This window comes from Carcharodon carcharias, chromosome 4 (genome assembly GCF_017639515.1).
Source record: "Carcharodon carcharias isolate sCarCar2 chromosome 4, sCarCar2.pri, whole genome shotgun sequence".
NCBI lineage: Eukaryota > Metazoa > Chordata > Chondrichthyes > Lamniformes > Lamnidae > Carcharodon > Carcharodon carcharias.
This window is the reverse complement of record NC_054470.1, coordinates 30,131,620-30,156,437: the sequence shown is the minus strand read 5'-3', so window position 1 is coordinate 30,156,437 and position 24,818 is coordinate 30,131,620.

The following is a 24,818-nucleotide window of genomic DNA, read 5'->3' as shown; positions in this document are numbered from 1 at the left end:
TCACCTTCACGGCCACTGGCAGTGGATGCCCACCATGTCCCCATGGCACCAAATCCAGCAGCAGGTGGCATATGTGACCAACCGTTTCCCTGGTCATGCACAGTCTTCGGTGACACTCAGTCATCTGCAGGAGTGACAGGCACTGTCTATACACCCTGGGTCTAGCGAGGTGCCTACAAGCAATGGCCCTCTGTGGATCTTCAGCTATCTGCACAGCAGGCCCTGTCACTTCTTCATCTTCAGGAGGCGCTCCCTTTGCCAAGCCAGATGCCTCCACCGCTCACTTCCCCTTCTACTTTTCTCCCTGTAAGCCATGAGGCATACCGCTAAATCACCAGGCTCCATGATCCTGGTGTTCTCCTCCTCCAGGATCAAAGAGAGAGACAAGAGGCTTAGCATATGTGTCATAAGAGCCTCTCTTCATTAAGTCAGAAGGCTTCTTCATGCATGCTGGAGAGTGCTGGTCACCACTTGGATGGCCTGTGTTTACTGCACTTCATGGTTGTCTGATACCCCACCCACCTCCACCCCACTCCACTTGACCGATTGATGGCGGCTTCGGCCACTGGACTGCATGCTGTGCTCTCAGCTCAGGCGCAGGCATTCTCCTAACCCACACTGCAAGGCTGCACCGTTAGCTTGAACCATCGTGAATACTGGTCCAAACCTTAATGTAGCATTGCAAAGGGCTTTGAGCACCTCCACCAGTGACTGCTCCATAGCCACCTTTTGCAAGGGGATTCTACAACTTGCCCAGTCAACCAATTGCCATGCTGCCCCCTAAAATGCATATTAATTTGCAGTCTGTGCTTGAGGAGATGAAAAGCTCTGGAGCATTTGGTGACACTTTCATGCTTTTGCATTGCTTGAGTGGGCAGAAAAGCTTCAGAGGTCTAACTCCAAGCATGTCAACGGAGCTGCAGCTGAACGGTCTCAGCTGCGGAAGAATGTCCGCTTTTGATAAATTTTCCAAGTGCGTAGCTGCTATCCTCACCCTTCTCCCCCATCCCCCCCTCCACCCACCCACCTCCCCAGCATGTGCTTGTGTACTTCCTTCAGTCTGCGCTGCCTTGCCTCCCCGCCCTCACCCGCGCTGGAGCCCTTGCCCCAGCACTGCGCTGAAAACCAGCAGGAAAAAGCGACTTGCCTGCTAATGCGCCTCTCCCTTGATGTCCTTGTGTGCACTCATCTCTGAGTTCCCCTCGAAGGTTAGCTCACGAGTTGCATGCCTTTTCGAGGCGGTTGTGAAGCACATCGTTCTGAAGTCATGCTGACATGGGCAGTAAATTTGACATGGGGGGATGATTCCAGTTTGAAGGCACAATAATGCCTTGCAAATGCATTAAAATTAAGTTCTTGACTTTGGATGGTGGGAAATGCGGCCCTCCATTGGACTGGTGGAGCGGACGATTGCAAACTGGTTTCAAGATGGCATGAAACCGATTTTTGGCTTCCTGGCCATATTGTCTGCTCAGGCTGCCATGACACCCGCCACCAACAGGACCAGGCGATTCTGCCCATGGTCTTATCTTCAAATAAAAAACCCACATTACTAATCCTCACTGTACAATTGGTACTTTTACGTCGAATAATGTAACATGACAGCAGCATGGCTTTTGAAGATTTGACTGAGAAGTATACAAGCCTCAACCCTTCACACGCAGCAGAAGAAAAGAACTGGTGTGAAAATGAAACAACTATCAAGACTCACAGTGTGTCAGTGATTCTGCAGCCCTGTAGGAATTCTACACTCTGTACCTTCATTCTGGGACATAGTCACACCTCGCAGCCAGCAGGCATCAGGTCCTGGTGAAATTGTTCAAATTTTGGAGAAATTAATGCGATGTTTGTGCAGGAACAGAGATTAAACAGCAGACTCCAGGTGTTCTAGCTTTAAGCAGAATTCCACAGACCGAGGAATCCATTGCTGCTGCTTGCTGACCCTACAGGAAGTCATGAGCTGGGAAGAAAAATCCATCCAGTAACAGCTCCTAACAACCAGAAGAAGCCTGTAAAGATTATTATTTTGCTGTTTTATTTTACATTTGAAGCCTACGGTACAAACTCACAGCTAAAATCATTGCTTTGTGTATTGAGCTCAGAGTTTATATCCGGGAAAAGGATAAAGAGCTTGATAGAGCCACCATGGCAGTCAAGCAACAACTTATGACCAACTAAGGTGGTGACCACTAAAAGTACTGCAACTCAGGGAGTCAAGAAGTATGAATAGCTGTCAAAAAATCCAGATAGAATTAAAAGTCCTGCAAAAAGCTACAAGATGACCATGAAATTTCCTACACTCAATTGGAAGGCAGCAGACCTCCCATCTGAATTTCCTTTGTTCTGACAATGCATAAAGTTGTGTTTTCTGGACCTCAATATTTCCAAACCAGATAAACAAGGCATAAAAATTAAAATTGTGATAGGCATTGAATACCCCTACAGACATGTTAGGTCTGGCCAACGATCATCTTAAAAATCCAAACAAAATATGTCAACGTTCAAAGATCAATTACGAGTGAAGCTCAACTTCAGGATATACTGCCTGGAATTCATGTCTATCAGGCAACAACCAATGGAGACCATTGATCAATTCATTAGTAAAGGGGCAGAGACAAGAGGCATGATTGTGATTTCATGGCAGCAAAGCTAGCCAACAGAATAATCAAACCGGTGACATCATCTACCTGATAGAACATACAAACATTTGAACATACAAAATAGGAGCAGGAATAAGCCACTCAGCTCCTTGAGCTGCTCCACCATTCAATAACATCATGGCTGATCTGTTTGTGTTTTGAATTCCACATTCCCTCTACCTCTGATAACTTTTGATTCCCCTGCCTAACAAGAACTATCTACCTCTGCCTTAAAAATATTCAATGACCCCGCCTTCTCTGCCTTTGGATGTAGAGAGTTCCAAAGTCGCACAACCCTCAGAGAGAAAAAAATTCTCCTCATCTCTGTCGTAAAAGGGCAACCCCTAATTTTAAAACAGCGTCCCCTAGTTCTCCACTCACCCACAAGAGGAAACATCCTTTCTACGTCCACCTTGTTAATACCATTCAGGACCTTATATACTTCAATCAAGTCACCCCTCACTCTTCTAAACTCCAGTGGAAACAAACCCAGTCCGTCCAATCTTTTCTCATAAGGCAATCCTCTCATTCCAGATATCAATCTCGTAAACCTCCTCTGAACTGCCTCCAATGCATTTACATCTTTCCTTAAATAAGAAAAACAAAACTGCACACAATATTTGAGATGTGGTCTCACCAATGCCCTGTATACTGAAGTATAACATCCTTAGTTTTATGTTCAATTCTCTCATAATAAAGGATAGCATTTCATTAGCCTTCTTAATTACTTGCTGTATCTGCATTTTAACTTTTTGCGACTCATGCGCTAGAACACCTAAATCCCTCTGCAGCTCGGAACTCTGCAGCCATTCTCCATTTAAGTAATACTCTGCTTTTTTATTCTTCAACTTCACATTTTCCTACATTATACCCCATCTGCCAGACTTTTGCCCACTCACTCAGCCTATCTATATCTGCCTGCAACCTCCTTATGTCATCTTCACAACATACTTTCCTACCTATCCTTGTGTCATCTGCAAATTTAGCTACCATGCCTTCACTCCCCTCATCTAAGTCGTTGATATAAATTGTAAAAAGTTGAGGCCTCAGCACAGAACTCTGCAAGACTCCACTCGTCACATCCTGCCAAATAGAAAAAGACCCATTTATGCATACTCTCTCTTCAAACCAGCCAATCTTCTATCCATGCTAACATGTTACCTCCTACACCATGAGCTCTTATTTTCTGCAATAACCTTTGATGTGGCAACTTATCAAATGTCTTCTGGAAATCCAAGAACAGCACATCTCCAAGATCCCCTCTATCCACAGCGCATGTTACTCCTTCAAAGAACTCCAATACATTGGTGAAACATGATTCCTCTTTCACAAAACCATGCTGACTCTTCCCGATTATCTTGAGTTTCTCTAAGTGCCTACTTATAACATCCCTAATGATCGACTCTAACCCCTTCCCTGTGACAGACATCAAGCTAACTGGCCTATGGTTTCCTGTTTTCTTCCTCACTCCCTTCTTGAATAGAAGGGTTATTTTGGCTTTCCAGTCTGATAGAACCTTTCCAGAATCTAGCGAGTTTTGGAAAATCAACACTAACGCATCTATTACCTCATTTGCCACCTCTTTTAAGAGCCTAGAATGAAGTCCTTCAGGACCCAGAGACTTGTCAGCCCACATCAGTTTGCTGAGTAACGCTTTGCTAGTGATTATAATTTCACAAAGTTCCCCTCTCCCTTCCACCTCCTGATTTACAATTATTACTGTATCCTCTACAATGAGGACAGAGGCAAAATATTTGTTCATTTCATCCACATTTTCCCTATTATCTACTGTTAACTCCCCATTTTCACTCTCTAGAGGACCAACACTCACTTTACTTATTCTTTTCCTTTTTAAAAACCCGTAGACATTCTTGCTATCTGTTTTTACATTTTTTGCCAACTTCCTCTCATTTCTTTCTCCTGATCATTTTCTGCCATTCTTTATATTCTGACCAATCATCTGACCTGCTACTCATCTTTGCACAGTTATATGCTTTTTCCTTAAGTTTGATGCTTTCCTTAACTTCTTTAGTTAACAATGGATAGTGGGTCCTCCCCTTAGAATTTTTCTTTATGGTAGGGATATACTTATTCTGAAATATCCCCTTAAATGTCTGCCACTGCTTCTCTATTGATCTATCCCCTAGCCTAGTGTCCCGGTTCACTTCAGCTAGCTCAGCTTTCATCCCCACATAGTTGCCCTTTTTTTAAGTTTAAGTTTCCCTTTCAAACTGGATGTAAAATCCAATCATATTATGATCGCTGCTACCTAGGGGTGCCTTCACTTTGAGGTCATTAATTAATCCTGTCACATTACACGATACCAAGCCGAATATAGCCTGCTGTCTGGGTGCTTCCAGAACGTGCTGCTCCAAAAAACTATCTTGAAAGCATTCTATGAACTCTTCCTACTACTACCAGTCTGATGTTTCTCGTTTATATGTAGAATAAAATCGCCCATGATTATTGCTGTCCCTTTATCACAAGCGCCCAAAATTTCTTGTTGTATACTTTGTCCCACGTTACGGTTACTGTTAAGGAGCCTATAGACCACTCCCACTAATGACTTCTTTCCCGTACTATTCCTCATCTCCACCCAAACCTATTCTACATCCTGATCCAAACTAAGGTCATCTCTAACTATTGTACCAATACCGTCCTTGTTTAACAGTGCTACCCCTCCGCTTTTACCTAGCTTCCTATTCTTCTTGAATATCATATATCCATCAATATTCAGTACCTAATCCTTGCCATCCTGCAGCCACGTCTCTGAAATGGCTATCAGGTCGTATTTATTTACTTCAATGTGTACTATAAATGTATTTACTTTGTTATGAATGCTACGTACATTCTGATTTAGAACCTTTAGTTTTGTCTTTTTGTTATCTTTGAAATATCTAGTCTTGGCTATTGGCGTATTCTTAGATTTTATATCTCTATCCCTTCCTGCGATTCTATGACCCTCGTTTCCCAGATTACTACTATGGCCTCCTGCTTTGACTCTACCCCTTGATTTACCACATCTACCTAAAATTGATCCCTCACCGCACCCCCCCCCTCCCCCCCCCACCCCCACCCGTTTCGTTTAAAGCCCTCTACTTCCCTAGTTATACGATTTGCAAGAAAACACATCCCAGCACGGTTCAGGTGTAGACCATCCCAACGGGTAACCTACCTTCCCCAGTACTGGTGCTAGTGCCCCAGAACCTGCTTCTCCCACACCAGTCTTTGAGCTACACATTCATTTCTCTAATCTTATTTGCCCTATGCCAATTTGCACATGGCTCAGGTGATAATCCAGAACCTTTGAGATTCTGCTTCTTAAATTAGTATCTTTCTTCTCATACTGACTATGCAGAGCTCCCTCCTTGTCCTGCCTATGTTGTGGTACCTACATGGACCACAATGACTAGATCCCCCCTCTTCCATTGCAAGTTCCTCTCCAGTCCTGAGAAGCATCCCAAAAAGACCTCTTGGACCAAGCTAAAGCTTATGGTGTGGAAGTACTACTGCAAAGCACACACAAGTAGGAAGCCATACTACTGGGTTGCCAATGTAGGCAAATCTAGTTAGCAATACAGGTGATACGGCCTCTTGCATCCTCCCTGAAAATGCGCAGTTTTCAATGCTGTATGCAAGAGATATGGCACAAGAGGAAATTGGAAACACCAATACAGAAAGCAAAGGTCAGAACAAATGGTTCAATGCCATAAGAGGCCACAACCAGAAGGCAGGCAGACAGGCACAGCATTCCAACCAACCAAGAGCATGTGTAAAATAGCATCAGGACAAGATTCACAAAATGTCCAGTCAAGGTCTATGGTCAGATAATGAGGATGATCATACCATCGACACACAAAGTGAGCCATCATTCAGCATGGTGAATCAAAGAATGTAATGGCACAGTGGTACCAACAGAAGCCTTTGCTACTGTTCAGATTATATGCCCACAGATGCAAGGTAAACATAACCTATATGTAAAACTGGTGCAAATGCAAACATCTTTCCACTTTGTACACAGGAGTGTGTGTACGCGCAGGAGTGGCAAGTGATGATTTAACCAACCAACGCCAAACTCACCACGTACAATCACTCAGAGATTCCATCACTGGGATCCATTACATTCAAGTGCTCTACAAAAATTCACCCTGGTTACTCCAGATATTTTATGTAATGGATACCACGGTCCAAGGATTGTAAGCCTACCGGCATACAGGGATCTGTCCTTGGTCACCATTCACGGTATCCTCAAAACAATGGCAAAGACCACAGACGATAAGGAGTGCCACTGGAAACCCTATGCTTACACTGGGAGAAGAACACCTAACTCAGCAATGCAGATCATCAGCCAACAGGATGACTGGCAAAGTTTGAACTGAATATGTATGCCCATTCCAAACATGCACACTTCATCACTCTGCGGAACAAATGCGCAACTACTATTCAGAAGACAAATGTGGACAAGCCTCCCCAGTCGTCACTTATCAATATACCCAGGAGTACAAAATTCATTGATTGAGAAATAGGTGAAGATGAAAGATGCCCATGATCAGCATACGCGTAACGAATTAGCAAATCTCAACATCGGAGAAAAGATTTGAGTACACCACCCAACTGATGACACCTAGGATTTAGCAGAAATCATTAGCATTTGTCCAGAACCTAGATCATATCAAGTGTGAACACCAATTGGCAATACAGTGTGCTGAAATGATAAATCAGAGCAATACCACAACCAGAAACACCAAATAATTCTATTGCAAACAGAACATGGTTTAAGACACAACACAACCACAGCACCCCTAATCAGCATCCTGGAAACAAACAGTAGCCTCCAGCCAAGATCACCATAGCTAAGTCTGGATGGATAAGTAAACCACTGATACATTTCACAGACTTGTAAGTTTATTGCTTTGCATAATGGTTTATTCAGACATAATGTTACTTTCTTTTGCTGACATGTAAATAGTTCAATTCTTTAAGGGTAAACCTCTAGTTTAGAAAAAAGGGAATGTGATGATATGATGCGCTTGTACCTTTAACTCTTTTGAATATAAATCCATTTCCATCTGTATAAGATGAAGTTACATTGTTCCATAGTTTTGCCATTGAGAGATTTGAACTCTTGATAATCTTTTAAATGAAAACCAAATCAACAAAATTGGGATAAATCAGGCACAGCCCCTAATTCAGGTCAGCTGTAAAACCAAGAACAAAGTTTAAAGGAAACTTACAAACTTTAAATCAAAATGTGATTAAAAGGGGTCAACAAAACACCCCAGTCCCCGCGGTGCCCACCGAGCACGGAAGGCCTCGAGAGTGCCAGCAGACACCGCGTGCTCCTTCTCCAGGGACATCCGGCAGCGAACGTAGCCACGGAAGAGGGACAAACAATCAGGCGGGACTCCCCCGTCGATCGCCCGCTGCCTGGACCTGTTAATGGCCAACTTGGCCAGGCCCAGGAGCAGGTTCACGAGGAGGTCCTCCTCCTTCCCGACCCCCTTCCGCACCGGGTGCCCATAGATCAGGAGCGTGGGGCTGAAGTGCAAACAAAACATCAATAAAAGGTTTTTCAAATAACTAAAAAGGGAGTGCAGCCTACAACACCCTATGTATACATGGTCCACGGACTCCACAAGACCGCAAAAAGGGCACGTGTCCTGAGAGTCCGTGAACCTATGCATCCTCTTATTATAAGGGACTGCTGCATGCAACACCCTCCAACCCAGGTCCCCGATAGAAAGGGGGAGGACACCTCTGTAGAGGGCCTCCCATCGGGGGCCTCCGCCACCGGACGGCAACAAGGCACGCCAGGGCGTGTCCGGTTGACGGACAAGGGCGAGAAAATGGAAGGTGTGCAGCAGCAGTCCGTACAAAAACCCCCTCTTTGCCGTGCCAAAAGGCACAGAGGGCATGTCCCCGAGGCGGCTCATATTGCGGGGCACCAGCACCCGAGGGAGGGTTCGGGGCTTGGGGCCAATGTGGAATTCCGTCCGAACAGGGGAACGCTCAGACGGAAGACCACCGCGCACCTGGGCCACCTCAAGACCCAAAATAACGTCGGGTCCGAGCACAACCGTTCTCAGGTCTTGGATGGCATCGGCTGCGACCTGGACACTCACAGACGCGCGTCGCGCCAACTCCTGCGGGAGCATCCAGCCCAGTCCTCCGCCACCCAGCACGTCCCCGATCCTGGTCACCCCTGCGGCCACAGCCCTCCTCTCCGCCAACCACTGAAAAGGATGGAGGGGCGGATTCCTGAGCAGCGGCTCTCTGACGATAGCCGCTACTCCTGACGGGGGAGAGCTGCGTCGCGAGGCGACCACTTTCCAGACTTTGATCAGGTCCTGGTAAAAGACGGGCAACGCCTGCAAGGAGTCACCGAGGCCCAGCTGTTCTATAAACAGGAGCTGCACGTCATAATTCAGGCCGTGCACCTGACGGAAGAAATACGTCATCAGGGCACACCATCTAGGAGGAGGCTCGACGTAGAGGTATCGTTGCAGGGTCTGAAGGCGGAAAGTCGCCACCTGTGTGCGTAGGCACACTAGCGCCTGACCACCCTCCCTAAGCGGGAGACTCAGAACCTCGGCAGCGACCCAGTGCAATCTTTTGTCCCAGAAGAAGTCGACTAACATCTCTGGATTCTTGTGACAAAGTCCGGGGGAGGGGTCAAAGTGACCAGCCGATACCACAACATGGCAGCGATCAGCTGGTTTATGACCAGAACTCGACCTCGGTAAGATAGCACTCGGAGCAGTCCTGTCCAGCGCCGCAGGCGAGCGGTGACTTTCGTCTCCAGTTCCTGCCAGTTTGCCGGTCAGGATTCCTCAGCGGGGCAGAGATGGACCCCCAGGTAGAGGAGGCTGGTCCTGCTCCAGGTGAAAGGCCTGAGCTCCTCGGGTAGGGGATCCATCTGCCACTGACCGACCAGGAGTCCAGAACATTTACCCCAGTTGATCCTGGCAGAAGAAGCGGCAGAGTAGACCTCCTGGCACTCGCGCATCCTCCGCAGGTCAGCCGGGTCACTAAACATAAGGAGCACGTCATCGGCGTAAGCCAAAAGGACCACCCCGATGCCCGGCCCGCGCAGAACCAATCCCGACAACCTCCTCCGCAAGAGGCGCAGGAAAGGCTCCACGCAAATAGAATACAACTGGCCAGACAGGGGGCAGCTCTGACGTACCCCTCTCCCAAAGCGAAGGGGCGCCGTCAGGGACCCGTTAACCTTCACTAGACACTCTGCGGCGGTGTACAGAAGTCGGATCCGGGCGACAAAATGCGTCCCGAACCCGAAAGCTCGCAGAGTTCTGAGTAAGTATTCGTGATCCACCCTGTCGAACGCCTTCTCCTGATCGAGAGACAGGAAGGCGCTCGACAGACCAGCCCTCTGGGAATGGTGGATGATGTCCCGGACCAGATGGATGTTATCATAAATGGTTCGGTCCGGGACGGTGTAGGACTGGTCAGGGTGGATCATGTGGTCCAGCACGGTGCCGAGCCGAGAAGACATGGCTCAGGCGAAGATTTTGTAGTTCCTTGCTGAGGAGGGAGACCGGGCGCCAGTTTTTTAGAAGGCGGAGATCCCCCTTCTTCGGCAGCAGGGCAATCACGGCCCTGCGCCACGAAAGGGGCATCTCCCCGGTAGCAATGCTCTCCCCCAGGACCCCCGCGAAGTCGCTCCCCAAGACATCCCAGAACGCCCTGAAGAACTCCACGGTCAGCCCGTCTAGTCCCGGGGTTTTGCCCCTAGAAAGACTGTCGAGTGCGCCGGTCAGCTCCCCCAGACTTATAGGGGAGTCGAGCTTTCCGGCGCGCTCCGGGCCGACCTGCGGCAGGTCCTCCCACAAAACTCTGCAAGCTTCCTCACTGGACGGATCCGGAGAGAACAGGGCAGTGTAGTAATCTCAGGCGATGGCCCTGATGCCCTCCGGATCCGAGACAAGGGATCCGTCGTTGGCTAGCAGCGTAAAGAGCTGCTTACGGACCCCGTGCCTTTTTTCCAGCGAGTAGAAGAAGGGGGAGCCACGGTCCATCTCCTTGAGGAACCGGATCCGCGACCTCACGAACGCGCCCCGAGACCCGACCAGTTGCAGGTCCCGCAGCGCGCCCTTCTTCTCATCGTACACCGACCGCAGGGCCGGGTCCGCGTCGGGCTGACGGAGACGTGCCTCCAGGTCGAGCACCTCCTTCTCCAACTCCTCGACCCTGGATTTGCTTCTCTTTGTCGACCCCTTCGCGTACTCTTGACAGAAAACTCTGACGTGAGTCTTGCCCACGTCCCACCATAGCCTCAAGGAGGGGAAGCCTCCCCGTTTCCTTCTCCAGCCGGCCCAGAAGCGATGGAACGAGTCCAGGAACCGCTGGTCTTCCAACAACAGGTTATTAAAATGCCAGTACGCGGACCCCGTCCGAGCGCAGAACGAAGTGAGCTCCGCCCACACCAGACGGTGGTCCGTGCACGGAACCTGCTGTATAGAAGCAGCCGGAACGCAGGACACGTACGCCTTCGAAACGTAAAGGCGGTCGAGTCTGGGCGCTCCGACTCCAGGTGACACAAAGGTGAACACGCTGGAGTCAGGATGGAGATTTCGCCAGACGTCCACTAAGTCGAAGGATCTGACCAGGTCCCGCAACTTACTCACACCTCGCGTGCATTGCGGGGTCTCTGACGGTCCCGGACCACGAGGGTGCAATTGAAATCCCCCCAGAGGACGATGCACTCGCCAGCGTCGATGGAGCCGAGATGAGTGGACACTTCTTCAAAGAAGCTCGCTTGCTGCTGCGTGCCCAGGGGAGCGTACACATTCACAAAGTGAAGCACCGCCCCCCCCAGACGCACAGTCAGGTGCAGCAACCAGCCTGGCACCGGCTCCTTGACCCCCAAGATCTCCGGCTGAAAATGCGGGGCCAACAAGATAGCCACCCCGCCCGAATTGGAGGCTAGGTGACCCATGTAGACCCCACCTCGCCACTCCAGGAGCCACGTGGCTTCGTCTCCCGGAACGGTATGGGTTTCTTGCAGGAAGCACAACGCATACTTCCCGTCCCTGAGGACCGAGAAGTTCTGGAACCTGCGCTGTGCGCCCCTGCTGCCGCGGATGTTGAGGCTGGCTATAGTCGTCTTCATTGTCAAAGGTACATCAAACCTTCACCTTAAGTCATTAAAAAGAAGAGGACTTTTTAGTCCTTCCTCTCCTTCAGGAGCCCAGCGAGAAACGTTTGGACCCTCCGCTGCGCGTTCATATCCAACTCAGGAGACTTGAGAGCCTTGCGAGTGGACCAGAACACCAGCAGAAAAGAATGCCACCGGTCCAAGGCCAACTGAACCCTGTCTCGGCGACCGCGATGACTCGCCAAAAAGTCCCGGAGTTCCCTTGGGGGGATGAGTGGGGAGTCAGTGGAGGGCACCAGGGGATCCACCGCCTCGCTTGAGAGCAACTCAGCGTAATCTCCAGCGCTCACCACGGACACCCCGTCCTCCTCCAGGTCGTCGCCTCCAGCTTCCGACCCCTCCCCCGCATTGAGTACGGGGGCTGATTCGGAGCTGCCAGCTGGCCCCACCTGTACCTCGATCCCACCCCCAGGATCAAGGCCAGAGGGGTCCTCTCTGGTCTCCTCTAAAGGTTTTGGGTCAGAGGGCAGCGGCAGTTCTGATGCCCGCTCTCCTCCCGGCACCGGGTCGTCCGGGGAGCTCAGGACAAGCTCCTGACCTAAAACTAGGACGCCCGGTGCTAAGGTTTGGGAGGGAGCGGGAAGGCCTTCCTTCTCACTGCCACCCAATGACCCGTTAACATTTGTTAAATTTTGAAAGTTGCAGTCCCCCGATGAGCCAGAAGGTACCTCGGGGGTATCGAGGGTTCCTGAGTCGGGCACCACCTCAAGGGAGGTGCCTTCAGTGACCCCCGAGGGGCCCTGTTCAGGGGACTGCAGCAGGTTGACGGGGGTAACAGTGGTGGGAGTCGGTGCAGGGGTTTTGAGTTCCCCCAGAGGACAGGGCGAGATTTTACTTGGTGGAGACGCCACTACCTCTTCATTGGGGGAAGGGACACACGCAACTTCTTCAGTTTGGGCATCACCCACTTCCTCCTCCGAAGCGTGACGTCTCTTCCGGGTCAGGCTGGGGGCTAGGGAGACCTCCATTTCCGAGGCCCCCTCCTCCTTGTCCAGCCCTCCCGGACACTCCACCCTCTGGGTTTTGGTTGTTTGATTCCCCGGCTCGGGGTCCCGCGTCTTTTCCCCGCCGGCCCCGGGAGCACGCGCAGGGACGACGCCGGGCCCAGCACTCGGCGCCTTAGCGCCCACGGGCCCGGGAGCACACGCGGACATGACGCCGGGGCCGGATGATGTCTTTTCCCCCGAGCCGGTGCTTGCAGGTGTTTGGGGGTTTTGGGGCGTTTCAGGGGCCGCCTCCAGGTTGCGGGTCTTCCTCCGCGCCTTCTTACGGCGCGGGGGCTCTCCCCCCGCCTCACCGGCAGCCGAGATGGCAGTGGCCGCCGGCGTCGCCTCCCCTTGCGGGGAGGGAGATGGAGTGGTGGCGGGGGGAGGAGGGGCGGTGCCAGCCGTGGCCGCTTGGGTGGGGCTCGTGGCCTTGGAGGCGGGGCAGTTCTTCCTCACGTGCCCCGCCTCCTTACAAGCATGGCACCGCACGCCCTCCACGGTCCAGAAGACCCGATAGGCGGTCCCCTCAAAATTGATAGTAAAGGCCCCCTCCAGGCACTCCTCCTGGGCCAAGCGGACAAATACCTGGCGCCGGAAGGAGTACACGTGGCGGAGGGCCGAGTCTTTGAGGCCGAGCGGGATTGGTGCAACTCCCGACCTGACCTCCCCCAGTTTATTAAGGTGGGGGAGGAGGAGCTCACTGGATAGAATAGGTGGGACGTTCGAAATAATAATTCTCTGGGCGGTGGCCTCAAGGGGATCCACCGCCAGAAAAGTCCCGCCCACAGTGAGACCTTTATGCAGGGCGAGGTGCACAGCCCGCTCGGACCTCAAGAAGAATATGGCCTTCCCATACATTTTAGAGGCCGCGACAATGGCTGAGGGGCCGACGACCCCAGCCATAGCCTTTACGCAGGCCTCTATTGTCATTTCAGGGTGAGCATAGCTCTTTACCCCAAGGGCCCTGGTGAGGAGGCGGAATGGTGACAGGGCAGCAGGAGCAGCTGGAGCTGCAGAAGCAGCCACCCCCGCATAGGTTTTCTTTTTTTGAGGCCCTGCCACCGGTGACAAAACCACCTCCACATTAGACCTCGAGGGCCCAGCCACAGGCGATGGTGAATTGGCCTTAGGGCCAGAGCCACGCCCACCCTGGGAAGGATTGGCCATTTTGTTTGAGGAAAGGGGGTGGGGGAGAGAGGTAGAAACAACCTCCCTTCTTTTAGGCAGGAGAGGAGAGGAGGGAGAGGAGTAAAAGACAGGGAGGCACAGGAGGGAAAGAGATAAATGTCCAGGTGGGTGTCCTCGATGGTGGATGGACGGTGGGTGGGGGTCTGATGTTCTTCAGGCAGGGGGAGGCGATGTCTTCACCAGCTACTGCTGGCCTTACCAGGGAAAAGGGCTGGGTTGAGGGAGGGGCGGCAGAAAGATGGTTTCAGCACACACACTCACCCTCCCTCTCTTCCTTCCCCAACCCCTCTGGCAGTCTTCTTGCCTCCCCCTACAAAACACAGTCCTTTATTGCCCCCACCTTACACAAACAATAACATTGGATATCCACCTAGGATGTTGTTTTTAGACACAGTCCTGGCCTTCCTGTCCTGTAACAACAGAAGCTGTTCTTCTTCTCTCCCTCTCTCTCCCTTTTCTCCACACGGGCAGGTCCAGCAGCAGCAGCAGCAAACACCCTCAAGTGCAGGTCCAGCAGCAGCAGCAAACACCCTCAAGCGCAGGAGCAGCAGCAGCAGCAAACACCCTCAAGTGCAGGTCCAGCAGCAGCAAACACCCTCGAGTGCAGGTCCAGCAGCAGCACACAGCAGAAGCAACAACCCCAAAGGCTGCAGCAGAAACAGTTGAAACACTGAGGAGCAGCAACACCAACACCACACACCTTCTCTCCTCAGTATCAGGAAACAAACTGAATCCACAATTGCCTCCACGAGATCGTTAAGAAAATGAACTCTTGATACCCAGAGCCTACATGTCCTCAGGTATGAACATCTCTGAGCAATGCTACTAATGGTGTTACAGGCTCCTGCAGGCCCAGCTACAGCTTCCATTGAGATGACCATACTTCACGGTTCACAGTAACTCTTTCGAGTACAAACCCATTTCCATCTGTTTCAGATGAAGTTACATTGTTTCATAGTTTGCCTTTGTGAAATTTGAACTCTTGATACTCTTTTGAGTAAACCTGTTTCCATCTGTTTCAGATGAAGTTACATTGTTTCATAGTTTGCCATTGTGAGATTTGAACTCTTGATCTCTTAATCTTAGGGTTACCAACCCAGTACCATAACCACTTGGCTATTTAGGCCAAGCTCTGCTTGTACCTTTAAAGATGAGCATCTTAAAATGCTTTCAATCGCTACCACCTTGACAGAGGATGTGATGAAGTAGTCCCATGACTTGATCTTAATCAGCAGCAGCAAATGGTATAAGTAAGACATGCATACTTAACCCCCTAGTTAACATTTTTGTATATAGCCCTATCTTCACATAAATAACCCACATTACTGTTTTATCAACACTTGACATACATTTGGTATGTTTACACCAAATAGAAGAACCTAACAAAGGTAGGAAGAGAATCATCTACCACACCTATCCTCCTAGAAGTTTGGCAGTCACCAATTCCAGTGCTCTGACACCCACCTGAAACAAGTGATAGTCTCCTTGAATATGTTAATTATGCCCTTAAAGACTGCCAAAAAACATATATATTCTGAGTTTTAACTTACCTCAATGTGGAGTAGGACTGGGAGTCCTGGAAGCCATAAGTAGGACATAGTCAATGGACATGCCACTCTTCTTCCATCAACTACCCATCTGGCTCCAGGCAGGAATTACTTGTGGGCTGACTCAGTTTCTGAGCTGGCTGATTTGAGAAAGCTCCAACTACTGAGATGCATCAGGCACAGGATTAGCTTCTGCAGTTTGTTGGCTTTATTGAAGTGAGACTAGAAGTAAAATTTGTAGGGAGCCTTGGGCCTTTGTTTTCAGGTATATGTTCCAAGCGCACCAACCATTCAACCACTTGCGGTGAAAAATGTCTGAAGCCAGTTTCTTGGCCATACTTTTGTTTTTCTTAGTTGGCTCCTTACATGTAAATGCTTACATAATTATCATTTAACATCTGCAAAATAAACATTACTGCTTTTACAGTTATTAGGTTAATATCTAAACTATTAAGGCATATGTAATCATAATAGAGCAACAGTAAGTTTAATAAATAAGCATTCCCTGTTCTACTCTTGCCTAAACAGAAAAACACAAACAAAATTATTTGTGGATTTGCAGTTAGTTAAATTGTACTTTTTCCTTGGTGTTAACTTCCTCTGCTGCCTCTTGGTATAACAATAATAAATTGAACAATACTGTATCATATTACAGTTAATAGAAAAGACTGAAAAGGCCAAGTTGATCGTGGGTAAGATACAATGGACCATTAAAAATTCAATCAATTGGAATTGGGTTTTGTTCCAAATGAGATGATTTATTGCTTCCCATTATCACAATTTTATTTATAAATCTCTCACTTGACAGAGATTTATTGAAGGCAAAGATTGTTTTGAAAATATGAAAGATTTATACCTGTTCCAAGAGCCTCAGTAAGAGCCATTTGTACTCGGACCACACTGTCTTAGTGTCAGTCCTTTTACTGTCTGCTTTGCAGAGGTACACTTTTATAATCAACATCTGATATTACGGATTAAAGGAAACAAGATGATGATAAAGACCAGTTTAAAAAAAAGACATATGAATTCAACATTTCTTTAATTTACTCATGTTTCCCCATCCTCCTTAAAGATGATTTGTGTCGGCTTTTATTGAAGTACACTTTAATTTTCATTTCAAAGCAAAGGATCATGAAAGTGTATTAGAAGCAATCAGCACAGATTGGCCAGGGGCTGTTTATGACCAAAGGCCAATTGTACAAATCCGATGGGCAGAATTTTACGTCCTATGGGAGGGCGCATGCCCAACCTGATTGGGTATAAAACATTGTGCGGTGATGGCGGGTTTGCACGATATTTCAGTTGGCAGGCGGGCGTGGGAGTCAGCAGAATGCCCGCCGACAATTAAGAGGCCTATTAAGGCCATTAATGTAGTAGTTGACTTGGATTTTTTGCTGCCCATCCAATGTTACGGTTGGGAGAGTGGACGAATCGGTCAGGCGGCCTTTGGGTTTTTGAGGAAACCTCATCCAAGGGCGGGATGAGGTTTCTAATATTACTTTAAAAAAAAATAAAAATGTTAGGGCACAATTTTTATCATCAATATATTCAGGTGAGTGATCCTTATGGATGGATTTTTTTTCGGAATTTCAAAATGTTTATTTTTGTATGTAAAATTCTTCAGCTCCCCGAGGCAGCTCTCTGCCTTCAGGGAGCTTTCATTGCGCGTTCCCCCGCACTTGTGCAGACATCAGCGCTCGCCCTCCTCCTGTAGTTTTCCTGCTTCTTTTTGTTCGTCCTCATTCGCTTCAGTTGACTCTTTCAAAATATTCACACTGGGGGAAAAAAAAACCACAATGGAGCACTGCAAGGAGGTCCCAGCTCAGATCACTTTCCCCGATAGTTTGCTTGACAATATTGAGCTGAGCAGTTTTTATTTTAAATAGAGAGGTCAGCAGTGTGAAAAGTGAGGTTTAATCCTCTGTTGTGGAAAAGTACTTGTTTAATATAATGCTCATTTATGTATCAGAAAGTTCATTTTTACATATGAATAGGACAAAAAATAAACATAGCCAATGATTTCCTTATGTTAGATGATCTGTTGAAAGCCAACAACTACTTTCAGTATGCAGGACAAACATATAGTTCCTTTAACAATGATAAGCTGCATTTTGTAGACTTACAATGAGAAATTGGTAATGCTGGAAGTTTGTTATGAAACATCACCTGTGAACATTTTCACACAGGGATTGAAATATTCAATTAAGTTCCAAATAGCAAGCAATAGGATGTGGGGCATCCATCCTAACATTGGGTTAGGGGAGTTTGTTTTTATTCACTCATGGGATGTGAGTGTCGCTGACAAAGCCAGCATTTATTGCCAACCCCTATTTGCCCTTGAGAAGGTGGTGGTATGCCGTATTCTTGAGCTGCTGCAGTCCATGTGATGTAAGTACATCACAATACTATTACAGAGTTACAAGATTTAGGTCCCTGTACAAAGAAGGAATGACAATATAGTTCCAAGTCAGGATGGTGTGAGACTTGGAGGGGGGACATGCAGGTGGTCGTGTTCTCATGTGTCTGCTTCTCTTGTTCTTCTATGTGGTAGGAATCATGGGTTTGGAAGCTGCTGTCAAAGGAGACTTGGCAAGTTGCTGGAGTGCACCTTGTAGATGGTATGCATGGCTGTCACTGTGTGCCACTGATGGGTGGACTGAATGCTTAAGGTGAACGGGGTGCTGATCAAACTGACTGTTTTGTCCTTGGATGGTGTCGATTTTATTGAATGTTTTCGAGCTGCACTGATCCAGGCAATTAAAGAGTACTCCATCACACTCCATCACACTTGTGCTTTGCAGGTGATGGATTGGCTTTAGTAGTTAAGAGCTGAGATACTGCAGAATTCCCAGCCTCTGACCCGCTCTTGTAATAACGGTATTTATATGGCTTTTCCAATTAAGTTTCTAGTCAAAAAACAAAAACAAAAATACCTGGAAAAACTCAGCAGGTCTGGCAGCAGCTGTGGATAGGAGCACAGTTAACATTTCGAGTCCGAGTGACCCTTCAACAGAACTAAGTAAAAATAGAAGAGAGGTGAAATATAAGCTGGTTTAAGGGGGAGGGGGGGAAAGTGGGGGGAAAGGGGGGGTGGTGGTGGGACAAGAAGAGCTGAATAGAGGGCCAGTGATAGGTGGAGATAACCAAAAGATGTCACAGACATAAGGACAAAGGGGTGTTGAAGGTGGTGATATTATCTAAGGAATGTGCTAATTAAGGGTAGAAAGCATGACGAGCAGGGTACAGATAGCCCTAGTGGGGGTGGGGTGGGGTGAAGGGATCAAAATAGGCTAAAAGACAGAGATAAAACAATGGATGGAAATACACTTAAAAATAATGGAAGTAGGTAGGAAAAGAAAAATCTATATAAATTATTAGAAAAAACAAAAAGGAGGGGGAAAATCGGCAAGGAGGTGGGGTTGGAGGAGAGAGTTCATGATCTGAAATTGTTGAACTCAATATTCAGTCTGGAAGGCTGTAAGGTGCCTAGTCGGAAGATGAGGTGCTGTTCCTCCAGTTTGCGTTGAGCTTCACTGGAACAATACAGCAGGCCAAGGACGGACATGTGGGCATGAGAGCAGGATGGAGTGTTGAAATGGCAAGCGACAGGGAGGTCTGGGTAATGCAAAGCGGTCACCCAGTCTGCGTTTGGTCTCTCCAGTGTAGAGGAAACTGCATTGGGAGCAGTGAATGCAGTAGACTAAGTTGAGGGAAATGCAAGTGAAATGCTGCTTCACTTGAAAGAAGTGTTTGGGCCCTTGGATGGTGAGAAGAGGGGAAGTAAAAGGGCAGGTGTTGCACCTTCTGCGGTTGCATGGGAAGGTGCTGTGGGAGGGGGTTGAAGTGTAGGGGGTGATGGAGGAGTGGACCAGGGTGTCCCAGAGAGAACAATCCCTGTGGAATGCTGCCAAGGGGGGTGAAGGGAAGATTTGTTTGGTGGTGGCATCATGCTGGAGTTGGCGGAGGATGATCCTTTGAATGCGGAGGCTGTTGGGGTGATAATCCTCTGCCATTTCCGCTAACTGCAGCATGATGCCATCACCAAACACATGTTCCCTTCACCCCACGCCCCCCCCCTCCACCTCCCCTGGCGGCATTCCACAGGAATCGTTCCCTCCGGGACACCCTGGTTCACTCCTCCATCACCCCCTCCCACAGCACCTTCCCATGCAACCGTAGAAGGTGCAACACCTGCCCCTTTATTTCCCCTCTCCTCACTGTCCAAGGGCCTAAACACTCCTTTCAAGTGAAGCAGCATTTCACTTGCATTTCCCTCAACTTAGTCTACTGCATTCGTTGCTCCCAATGCGATTTCCTCTACATTAGAGAGACCAAACGCAGACTGAGTGACCACTTTGCATTACCTAGACCTCCCTGTCGCTTGCCATTTCAACACTCCACCCTGCTCTCATGCCCACATGTCTGTCCTTGGCTTGCTGCAATGTTCCAGTGAAGCTCAACGCAAACTGGAGGAACAGCACCTCATCTTCCGACTAGGCACTTTACAGCCTTCCAGACTGAATATTGAGTTCAACAATTTTAGATCATGAACTCTCTCCTCCATCCCCACCTCCTTTCTGATTTTCCCCCTCCTTTTTGTTTTTTCCAATAATTTATATAGATTTTTCTTTTCCTCTCTACTTCCATTATTTTTAAGTGTATTTCCATCCACTGTTTTATCTCTACCTTTTAGCCTATTTCGATCCCTTCCCCCCACCCCACCCCCACTAGGGCTTTCTACCCTTAATTAGCACATTCCTTAGATAATATCACCACCTTCAACACCTCTTTGTCCTTTTGTCTGTGACATCTTTTGGTTATCTCCACCTGTCACTGGCCCTCAATCCAGCTCTTCTTGTCCCACCACCCCGCCCCTCCCCTTAAACCAGTTTATATTTCACCTCTCTTCTAGTTTTACTTAGTTCTGTTGAAAGGTCACTCGGACTTGAAACGTTAACTGTGCTCCTTTCCACAGATACTGCCTGACCTGCTGAGTTCTTCCAGGTATTTTTGTTTTTGTTTTAGATTTCCAGCATCTGCAGTTTTTTGCTTTTATCTATGTTTCTAGTCAATGTTGACTCCAAAAAGTTTGATGGTGGAACATTCAGCAATGGTAATGCCATTCTACGTCAAGGAGAAATGCTTAGATTCTCTCTTGTTGGAGATGTTCATTGTCTGGCACATGTGGTGCATATGATATTTGCCACTTGTTATCTCAAGCCTGAATGTTATCCGATTTTGCTGCATGCTGGCATAGACTGCTTCAGTATCTTGAAGAATTGAGGAAGATATTGAATGCTGTGCAGTCATGAGTGAACATTCCCACTTCTGACCTTATGCTGGTTTGAAGGTCTTTGGTGTAGTAGCTGAAGATGATTAGGCCTAGAACACTACCCTGAGAAACTCCTGCCATGATGTTCTGGGACTGAGGTGATTGACCGCCAACAACCACAATCATCTTCCTTTGTGCTAAGTATGACTCCAAAAAGTGGAGAGTTTTCCCCCTGATTCCCATTGACTCCAGTTTTGTTAAAGCTTCTTGATGACACATTCGGTCAAATGTTGCGTTGATGTCAAGGGCATTCCCTCTCACTTAACCTCTGGAACTCACTTTTGTCCATGTTTTGACCAAGACTGTAATGAGGTCAGGAGCTGAGTGCCCTAACAGAGCACACATTGAGCATTGGTGAATGGATTATTGCTATGTGAGTGCCACTTGATAGCATGATCGACCGCACCTTCCATCTCTTTGCTAATGATTGAGAGTGGACAGATGGAGCAGTGATTGGCTGGATTGGATTTGTCCTGTTTTTTGTGGACAGGGCATACTTGAGCAAATTTTCCTCACTATCAGATAGGTGCCAGTGTTGTAGCTGTGCTGGAACAGCTTGGCTAGGGGTTAGTTAGGTCTGGAGCACACATTTTCAGTACTACAGATGGGACGTTGTTGGTGTCCATAGACTTGGCTTTATTCAGTACCTTCAGCAGTTTCTTGATGTCACATGGAGTGAATCAAAATGGCTGAAGACTGCCATCTGTGATGCTGGGGACCTCAGGAGGATGCTGAGATTGATCACCCACTCAGCACTGCTGGCTGAAGGGATTGCAAATTCGTCAGCCTTGACTTTTTTACTGATGTGTTGGGCCCCACAATCAATGATGATAGGGATGCTTGTGGAGCCTCCTCCTCCAGTTGGTTGTTTAATTGCCCACCACCATTCATGAATGGATGTGACAGGTCCACAGAGCTATTTTCTGATCCATTGATTGTGGGATTATTTACCTCTGTCTATCGCATGATGCTTTTGCTGTTCAGCATGCATGTAGTCTTGTGTTGTAGCTTCACCATGTTTGCACCTCATTTTTCGGTATGTCTGATGCTGCTCCTGGTATGCCCTTCTATGCTCCCCATTGAATTGGAGTTGGTCCCCTGGCTTGATGGTAATGGTAGTATGAGGGATATTTTGGATCATGAGGTCACAGATTGTGGTTGAATACAATTGTGCTACTGCTGATGGTCCACAATGCCTCACTTTGAGCTGCTATGTCTGTTCGTAATCTATTCTATTTAGCATAGTGGCCGTGTCACACAACACAATGGAGCCTGCAGTCAATGTGAAGGTGAGAATTTATCTCCACAAGGTCTGTGCAATAGTCACTCTTACCAACACTGTCATAGACAAATGTACCTGCCTCATGGTAGCTTGGTGAGAATGAGGTCAAGTAGATTTTCTCTTATTACTGTGATTGTCATTGTAATGGAGTAATCTGGCATATTGCTGTAAAGTATGATATAGTGAGAATGACTGTCAGGCTGCTGTTGACTAGTCATTGAGACAGCTCTCCCAGTGTTGGCACAAGTTTCCAGATGTTAGTAAGGAGGACTTTGCAGGGTTGGCTGCGCAGGGTGTTTCTTTGTCATTGCTGGTGTTAGGTCAATGCTGGGTGGTCCATCCAGTTTTGTTATGATTCGGTATTTCTGTAGTGGATTGATACAACTGAGTGGCTTGGGTGGCCATTTCAGAGGGCAATTAAGAGTCAACTACAATGCTGTGGGTCCGGAGTCAGACCAGATAAGGGCAGCAGGTTTCCTTCCCTGAAAAGCATTACTGAAGCAGATGGCATTTTTATGACAATCCAGTATTTTATGATCATCATTGCTGAGACTAACTTTTTATGCTAGATCTATTAATTAATTAAATTTAAATTAGCTGCCATGGTGGTATTTAAACTCATCACCCCAAAGCATTATGCAGGCATCTGGCTTTCTAGGCTAATAACATGCTACTGTCCCCATGTGGTGGTAATTAATTTCACCATCAGCCATACTGGTCAACCTCTGGACAAGATGGCCAGATTTCAGGCTGCTTGGAAATGCCTACTCAACCAAGAATTAGAAGGACTAAAATATACAGTGTGGGGTGAAAATCTGCTGAGGCTGTCAAATCAAATGATACTGGAGATAAAGATCCCTTCCAGAAGTTACAGTAATTGTTGAAAGCATATGCCCATAGATTGCTAACAGGAAGAATGAGGCATGTTTCACTGTTTCACATGTTACTGGAATTGTTAGGGAATTAATTAATATTCAAGATTTACTATTCTGCTCAATAAGGTAATTTGTAGACAAATCAGGTTCTTGATTTTTCTTAATGGCCTCTGTTCTCTAAAATATTCATAAATCCACCTTCCAGGTCTTCTTCAGTCTTCTTCAGCAGACTTATACTGCACCAGTGGACTCATCCTCCGCTACTGCTCAGTGTGGACTGATCTGTGTCCTTTTATATCTTGTAGCCAGGTCAGTTTGTCCAGATGTTTTGATTTCCAAAACTCAGTTTGCTTTTGTTTCCTCAGAAGCTGGGAGGGTCAGTTCCCTTTTAATGTTCTGCTTCTCTTTGTTTCCTTTTCAGTTCAGTTTCTGTTTTAGTTAGAATCTGCCTCAAAAATTCAAATTAGATTTAAAAAAGCAGATTCCCTCACGTGCCTCAGAATATGAGCACCTCTGTTAAACCTCTTAACCTTCCCTGTTGTAAGGGGAACAATACATATATTCTCAATGTATTCTCTACATAACTGATGGCCCTCATTGCTGATACCATTCTGGTAAATGTCCTCTTCACCCTGTTCAGGGCCTCAACGTCCTTCCTAAAGCATGGTGCCCAATAACTTTCTGTTTCTGTAGCCCCTTTAAAACTGCACCATTTTGTTTATATTGCTTCTCCCCATCTTCCTCACAAAATGCATTGCTTCACACTTCTCAGTATTAAATATCATCTGTCATGTCTCTATATATTGCACTAAAATAAATACCTATGCAAATTATTGCTGTGATTTACTGGTTGTGCTTTGATTTTACTTTGATTGTACTGAGAGCTGCAACATTTTCAGGGTACAAAAGCATACATTTTAAAGCTCCCATTTCTCACTTTCATTTGTTAACTGACAGAATTGGACAGCCCATTTATGAGATAATTCCCATTTGTTAGCAGCGTATAATAAAACAATAAATGTCCTCCATGCTGATTAAATGCAAAGGCCGAAAACTGAGGTCTGCTATTTAATTGAAGTGCAGGCGCCGCTTTTAGCTCCAAACTCTGCTGATAAATGGAGATCATTTCTGTTAAAATATGTATTTTAATATAAGTTACTCACTTACACTTCATAGAGAAATGTATTTATTGCATAATTACTACAACAGTAGTTTCATAACCAAACCAAACTTCTGAGGGCACCAATCAGTATTGCGTCATTTATCACTGCTCTTGGAACATGTCAGCTGATCAGAGATTTACTGAGTGACTGGTGTAAAATTTACCACTCTATTAGACAATAAATATTATTGAAAAACTGTCAGCTTTTCTTGGTACTTGATGTTGCTCTGTCTAATGCACTGGGATTACTGAACATTTTTCACTGAGAAAGTTAGGGAAAATGCTATGTTTTAGGATTCTATTTTAAAGCAGTGTATTCACAAAAAGTAATTTTTGTAATGCTGTTAATACAATAGCTTTAGTTTTGTTTCTCCAAAGCCTGTAAATAGTATGCAAATTGTTAGCCTGCCTGAGCAATCAATAATTAGCCTACACCTTTTGCCATTTGGAAGTCCCTGGTTGCAGGCACTCAGACAGAGGTATCTGGTCTTCCTTTAGGTTATGAGCATAGAGAAATAAGAAGACAGAGGCAAAGACAGCAGAATTTTAAATAATGCTGCACTCCCTCTCCACAGTAGGTCTTCTTGTTTGGCTTAAAATATCTCCTAAATACCCTCCTACATACTTCAAAT